The sequence below is a fragment of the Salvelinus sp. IW2-2015 genome, unplaced genomic scaffold (genome assembly GCF_002910315.2).
Source record: "Salvelinus sp. IW2-2015 unplaced genomic scaffold, ASM291031v2 Un_scaffold1646, whole genome shotgun sequence".
In the NCBI taxonomy this organism is placed as follows: domain Eukaryota; kingdom Metazoa; phylum Chordata; class Actinopteri; order Salmoniformes; family Salmonidae; genus Salvelinus; species Salvelinus sp. IW2-2015.
This window is the reverse complement of record NW_019943059.1, coordinates 12,520-20,111: the sequence shown is the minus strand read 5'-3', so window position 1 is coordinate 20,111 and position 7,592 is coordinate 12,520. Positions and strand designations below refer to the sequence as shown.

General features: G+C 44.4%; 1 pseudogene; it reads right to left on the bottom strand.

The window, feature by feature from the left end:
- LOC112071574 (SH3 and PX domain-containing protein 2A-like) overlaps positions 1-6,455 on the bottom strand; it is a 24,348-nt pseudogene extending 17,893 nt beyond the window's left edge.
- Between the last annotated feature and the right edge of the window lie 1,137 nt (positions 6,456-7,592).

The following is a 7,592-nucleotide window of genomic DNA, read 5'->3' as shown; positions in this document are numbered from 1 at the left end:
TTACATGGCACATATTGCACTTTTACTTTCTTCTCCACCACTGTGTTTTTGCATTATTTAAACCAAATTGAACATGTTTCATTATTTATTTGAGACTAAATTGATTTTTATTTATTTATTAAGTTAAAATAAAAGTATTCATTCAGTATTGTTGTAATTGTCATTATCACAAATATATATATATAAAAATCGACCGATTACTCGGTATCGGCTTTTTTGGTCCTCCAATAATCGGTATCGGCGTTGAAAAATCATAATCGGTCGACCTCTAGCTCACACACACAGAAGTGGATCCATCCACTGTTATAGGCTCCTGCCTGTGATTAAAGCCAGGCTTCAGTATGGGCTACTGCCCCACTTCACACTTTCCACCAGCCTATTCCAGCCAGCCCATTCCTCCTGCTGCTACTCCTCTGAGAGAGCTAGCTACCTAACTGTAAATGCTTCGCTCAGCTCTGGCTGGAGACTATGGCGAGGCTCTGGCATCCCATATTAGTACATTCACCAAAAGCGTCCAAAGAGCTGGATGTAGTCATCACATGGAAATCGTTGGCTTACATTGAACTAGTATTTTTTCTCCTGTGCAGTATAAATAGGACCTGTGGGTTTTCCTGAGCATCTGAATAGGAAAAACGATGTCCRATGTTATAGATTAGTAAGACTGCAACTAGGAAGTGMAGTTTTTCCTGGTCAGGTCATGTGGTTAGGAAAAACTCCTGGCCCGAAAGTATATAGGTCATCGCAGGCCTGTATAAAATTCATCAACACAGGCACTAACTCATACCATCTGACACAAGTTCCCCCTGTGTTGGATCAGCTCTGTTGAATCACTTATGTTGATTGTCTCTTTGACTGGTCTGGGATCAGAGTTAAGCTATACCAGGTGAGTCACGCCCCATGTATGTTATTGGGAGCCTGGGAAGTTATATGAGTCCCAGGTCAGTTTCAGTAAACAAACAGACACAAGACAGAGCCAGGTGGAGTGAGTGGGTTAAAACTAATCCTAAAACCAGATGGCTGATCTCTCCTGGTCTTATTAGAGGGATGAGAAATGACTCTGGCTCTAGGTAGGAGTAGGCCACAGACACCGATCTAGGATCAGCCTCCCCAAATCCTATCTATATCAATGACAGAGAACATCTAACTGACCTTCAATCAGCGTATATAGCAACTTCATCCTTCAATATAGTGACGACTTTTTTGATCAAATATGAGTAGAAGTAGCCTTTTAATAGCCACAGATCTTGGATCAGCTTATCTTCCCCAGATTCCAACCATAACCATTAGAGGATAAATGCAAAGCTGACCTTGGACCAGATTAAATACTAGACAATATGAGACATAGGCTCATGTCTGTCTGGGTCCATCAAAGAGAATTCATTATGACTCAACAGCAACTCTCCATTTTATTTATTTTTTATTTTACCATTATTTTACCAGGTAAGTTGACTGAGAACACGTTCTCATTTGCAGCAACGACCTGGGGAATAGTTACAGGGGAGAGGAGGGGGATGAATGAGCCAATTAGAGACGTATTCCAGTATTGCAGTGGCCAGGGGAGCTTGGCAACGTGATACATTCAAGAGTGTGAGAACATATCTTTACCAATAAATGTTCAGTAAAAACTCAGTCATTAAAATCGAATGGTTCTGACCCTGGAGGGAGTTGTATAAGTACATGAAGTAGCACTGCACACAGTAATGTTAAGAACAGCTATTGGCCATCAAGGTTGTTACTGTTGTGCTGTCTGAATCAGATACCCCTCATTATCTAATCTGTTTCATGTTAGTACATGATTCTGTTACGCAGAGCAAAATGAAGAAATAATGATCTTTCTAAAAGTAGAGAAAAGTGTGGTAAATGTAACTCCGGGAGCTGAAATCTACACGACCACCCAATGTGCTGTTTGTGATGTTGGCGTTAAGCGGGAGTTGTTGTTGGCTGACTGTCATGCATGTAAATGAGTTTTCTTACGATGAAGGAAGGAGTGTGTATGTGTGTGGTTCTGACAGAGGCCACTTGAGAGTGTCTCTGTGCTTGTGTGTGTGTGTGTGTGTGTGTGTTTGTGTGTGTGTGTTTGTGTGTGTGTGTTTGTGTGTGTTTGTGTGTGCGTCTGTGTGTGTTGACTGTGTGTTCACCTCGACTCTGCTGGCGGTTCACTATGCCCCCCAAGGTCCATCTGCGGTCCAGTCTCTTCAGATGAGCCTTGCGTCTCTTAGTAACTGATGACGGGACGGACGGAGAAACCAAAGAAAAACAAAGAAACATGAACTTAAGAAGCGTATTACAAAATGAAAGAAGGCAAAAAGCCAGCGTTAGTTAGTAGGATGGTGAAAACATGACATGGAAAGCCAGCAAATAAACGGTGTCCATTTTAAGCTATGCATAGTAAATGACATGATTTGTAATAGCGTATTAGCAAATGGTTTTGCAGAAAGAATTGATATTCATTGTTGTCATGATAATGAGTTCACGCGCACGTTTCACAGTCAAGCAGCTAAACTTCTTGAAGGGTGAGTATTTCTGGGGACTGAGTTGTGCTGACAMTATAAAGGAAGAGTGGAATCACAGATATCCTGAGGACAGAGAGAACGAGGTCATAAACACAGAGATATTTCCTTACGAGAGACAACTGCCCAGAGGAGCTATCCTCCACATCGTCTGTCACCGAAAGACCGAAAGAGAACAAGCCCCACATTAAAAGAGGAAGCAATGATCATATAAATAGAATGAATAGAAAGGGTGTCTCCATTCATTACAAATTACCAGGGTTAGCTCTTCCAAGCCTGTTCTATTCATTCAATCTCTATGACAATGATGACATGATGTATCATAGAAATATAATGTATAGAAAGGGTGTCTCTATTCATTACAAAATGCCAGGGTTAGAGATCCAAGCCTGTTCTATTAATTATATTTCTATAGCAATGATGACTTGATGTATTATACAGTATCATCCAATCTAGTGTGTCTAGAATACTGAAATCTGTTGGTCTTCAAGGTTCTCACCACGACGTATTCTGTATTCAAGAAGGCCAGTCCCCATACATAACGTTGTGTGTATCTGGGACATGCTACATCTGTGTGGCATAGTATCATACTAGCCCCTAGCATACTGTACACATGGTTTAAGATTGCCCAGCAAACTACATCTGTGTCCAATGTGTCGCTAATAGGTTTTCTAGCAACTGTATYGGAGAAAATAGATAAGYGTAAATCTCCATGTTAGCCTGTTAGSCTACCGTAACAGCTWGCTAAGTCCTCTGGTAAACTGTRCCYTTCCAGTCACCCTRATAAGCAGGGTCCACTCTTGCAACACCACTGACTTACAGTAAAGTAAAACAGCCCTATGTGATACTGTCCAACTCGTTGCTTTCTGATGARTCGCAGTTATCCTCCCTTCCTTAACGCATTCCCTAGGGGGACATAAACCAGACTTTCAGAACGGAGGAACGAGTGATGAGGATGGAGAACAGAACGAAATTACTGTCATCTCTCCCTTCATAATGGAGGGAAGAGGAGGCGGGAGAAACGGAGGAGTGAGGAGAGGAGGACAGAATCAAATGACTCTCATCTCTCTCTCTCTCTCTCTCTCCGTCTCCCATTGACCTCCTAATTGAAATATCAGATTGGGGACAGCCACAAAGGCAGACGTTATTTCAGGGTAATTCCAATAGACCAGACCTACCAGGCCCTGTCGTTCCTCCTCAGTGAGCTAGCTACAGTCTGCTATTGGTTTATATGACAGCAGACTGGGGCTTAATGAGTATGAGGGGGGGGGGGAGACAGGGTAGTTACCAGAGATATGAGATATGCAGTGGTGTGTGAAAACTGAGTAGGCAGGCTCTAATGGGGAAGGTGTTGATAGAGGAGTGTTTTGCGGGATGGGAGGGATGTGTGTTTGTGTGTGTGTCTGCATTTCCTCTCTGCGAGTGTCTGACCCAGATCCCTAGGTATTTCCAGGTCCAGCTACCATCTCTCTCTCGTCTCGTGATCTCGGTACTCCTTCTCCGTACTCTCCTTCTTCCCCCTGCACGCACTCTCTCTCTCATCCTCTCATCCTCTCTCTCCTCTCTCCTCTCCGTTCTCTCCGCTCTTCTCTGCGTCATCTCTCTCTCTCGTCTGAGCGTCTCTTCTCTCGTCTCTCTCTCTCTCTCTCGCTCTCTCCTCTCGTCTTCTGTGAGTTAACTGCAGTCTGGATTAAGGGGAGGCTGGGGGCCACGGCATGCTGGCAGCAGACCTGTCATCATATGCCTGGGATGTGGGTGCCAGTTTACAGTGTAACGAGTGCCATGGGGGGCCAGCCGCCCGGGGTGGAAAAGGATCAAAAAATAAAACAATGTGTCTTAAATGAGAGACAGGGAAGGCCTTAGCATACCCTCGGTGGGCAGTCTATGACACAGCAAAGCATTACGGTCATAAATGATTACACTATACCAGGTAGTTTCCATGGGTTACTGAAAACTTGATGGAGAAACAAGGTAATATGACTTTAGACTGTGGGGGAGTGTAATGTGGCTATGTCTGCGTGTGTGGGGTGTGTGTGTGTGGTGTGTGTGTAATGTCTGTGTGGTGTGTATGTCTGTTTGTGCAGTCTGCCTGCTGGTGTAACACACAGCTAAGGCGATTCAGTGTCATCGCCCCGAAGCAACCAAAAGGAAGAGGGAGTATTCTCTAAGTGATGAATATGCCCTCAAACAGTCAGACCTAAACGATTATTGCAAAAAAGAGAGGTCAAGACAAACTCCTTGAAAGAGTAGTGAAGGAATTTCCTCTGGTGCCAAAATATCCAGCGCTGATGCAAACCCTGTATATTTGAACAAAGGGCATTCCGGGCTGTTTGTTACAGTGCTGTTTCCGCTCGACTACTGGTCCTCTTTTTTTGATGTGTTCCTTTTTGTCTGTTCTTTCAATTTTTTTTTTTTTTTTGTTCATTTCTATTCACGGTAAGGTTGGCAGTGCTTAATGGCGTAGGTAATGATGTGATGTTGTGCTATGTAGCAGGGAGAAGGCTGGTGTGTGTGTGTGTACCGGTTTTGGGTGGGGTTTAAGGCCGTTAAGTAAATGATGGTAGGTTTTGGTTGTGGATTGGTGGGGCTGAGTTTATTGTCTAATTGTTGGAATTTAATTGGGCCTGGTGTTGTGTGTGTTACCTAAGGCCTTTATGTATGAGGGTGGCTATTTTAGCAGGGAGATTATGGCTGGTGGTGTGTTACCTTTATAGGCCTTGAGTAATGAGGGTATGTGCGATTTAGGCAGGTGGAAATCGTGGCTGTGTGTGTGCGTTTTCCTATAGTTCTAGGCTTAGTGGAATTGTGAAGGGTAGGGTGCTACTTAATAGCAAGCCCAGCCATAGTCTCGCCGCAGAGATCGTGCAATGGTGTGTTAGCCTTAAGTGTAACACGCCTCCTAGGTGGCCAGGTACAAAGGCCTAGTAAAGAGGGTGAGTGCTAAATTTATGCAGGAGAAAGCATGAGCTGGTGTGTTACAGTGTTACCATACCGACGTAGAGAGCCTTAGTAATGATGGTAAGGGCTATTTAGCGAGGGAACGGTAAGGAGCGGAGAATGGCTGGATCGAAGTGTCGTCGTGTTAACGCTCATTCTCTTCTCCCTACTTGCTAAAGAGCACTACCGCCGCCTCTCGATTACTATAGGAGCGCGCTTTCCAGGTTTCAACCCCACTGCATTGCATCGCCGTTGAGGCGGGCTGACTATTTAGCTGACGGCAGGGGAGAAACGGCGCTGGTGGTGTGTTACCGTTAGAGTAACTCTTACTAGGCCTTAGGTAAGACCCAGACGTCAAGCCATTGCTTCCCCTGATTTTAAAAAGGATCAAAGCGAAGAGCCAACTCGGCTGAATTGTTTGACATGTGTAGGGCTCTGTTTAAGCCTAACTAAGGCACAACTAATAGATGTCCAGAGGGGTGCGGTCTCAGGCAGCAGTGGCGCCAAGTAGCCATGCTATTAGGCAGGGAGAATGCCGCGTTGTCTGCCTTTGGCTTGTGAATGTTACCTAAAGTAGCGCCTACTCCTCATATACTACGGCCTTTAGGTCAACACAACCACAGCCAATCCAGTATGTAGGAATTCTCCCTGGCGGCTGATATATAGGCTAAGGGGCAGCCTAATGGCCGTGTGCTGTCATAAAACAAGTAAAGGCGCCTAGGGGCACTATCTAGTAAAACATGACACTAGCACGCAGCCATTGATATTTAGGGCAGGGAGAATGGCTGGTGTGTGTGTGTTACCTAAGGCCTTAGTAATGATGGTAGGGATATTTAGCAGGGAGAATGGCTGGTGTGTGTGTGTGTTACCTTCTCCTGTCCTGACGGTGCTAAGTTCCAGGTCATCTCTAGTGCCGTTCTGTGAGTCCAGGTATGTGGCCGGCACCCAACCCTGCTCCTCGGCTGTACTGACGAACCACCAACCTATAACAAAGACACACACACACATTAGTTTGTGCAGAGCCACATGGAGACACACACACACACACACACAAACACATTCTTTATACACTATGACACAGAAAGAAAATAGACACACACACACACACACATATTTACCAGCCATTCTCCCTGCTAAATATCACTACCATCCTTACTAAGGCCTTAGGCATGACACCTAATAGTTGGGCTTGGACTCCAAACACACTTACACATTTTGATTTACATTCAATAATGGAAATAGAACTCCAGAATTGATCGGGTGTTAGTGTTTCTCTTGGTCCAGGCGTTCATTTACATGGAGAGCAGTGAAGTGATGTAACCAGGGAACTTTTCACCTGCTTGGAAAGCTGCTATCATTACAAAACCACCAGACGATTCAGAGTAGCGGTACTGATCATGGATCAGTTTTTCATTTTAAAATCATAATGATTGAGATTATATGGACAGGGAGAACCTGATCCTAGATCAGCACTCTAGGGTTAGGGTCACAACTTTTCATATATGTGCCCGGAGTGCAGAGGAAAATGGACACTGAAGGTTCAAGGAGGTAGAAGTTGTCCCTGAACCACAGATCTAGGAACAGATGACCATAACTGAGTTCTAACCTGAAACCATCAAGGGGATTAAATAAGAGCTGACCCTGTATCAGTGCAATGGTTAAGAATTGACTTGAACTTAGTCTCAAAAAGAAAATCCTAGTCTAGCATTTCGAGAGGTGTTTGTGGGACAATAAAGATTTTTGATTCGAATTGACTCGCCTCTACCTAGACCTGATTGAATGCAAAAACACATGTCAAATCGGGAACCAAACCAAACCGAAACTCACTAAAAGAGAGAAGAAAAGAAGCCATCGATCCCTCCCTGACAGTTAGCATGTGTCTTTGTGTTTTAGTTCTGCAGCGGTAGCACGAATCCAGATTCTCCGACTGTCTATTCGAAGTTCAGAGGCTCCCCAAGCATTTCATCCGTAACATTTGGGTTCAACGTGGACTATTCAGAGTCATAAATAGTAGGGAAGCTGCCTTTCAGTGAAACTCGAAGATACAGGATAATTGATGACTTTTTGCAGCCTATAACGCACCCAGACGTACGCCATATGCTAACACACACAGGCGCACTCTTGACGGATGCACGTATGTACACA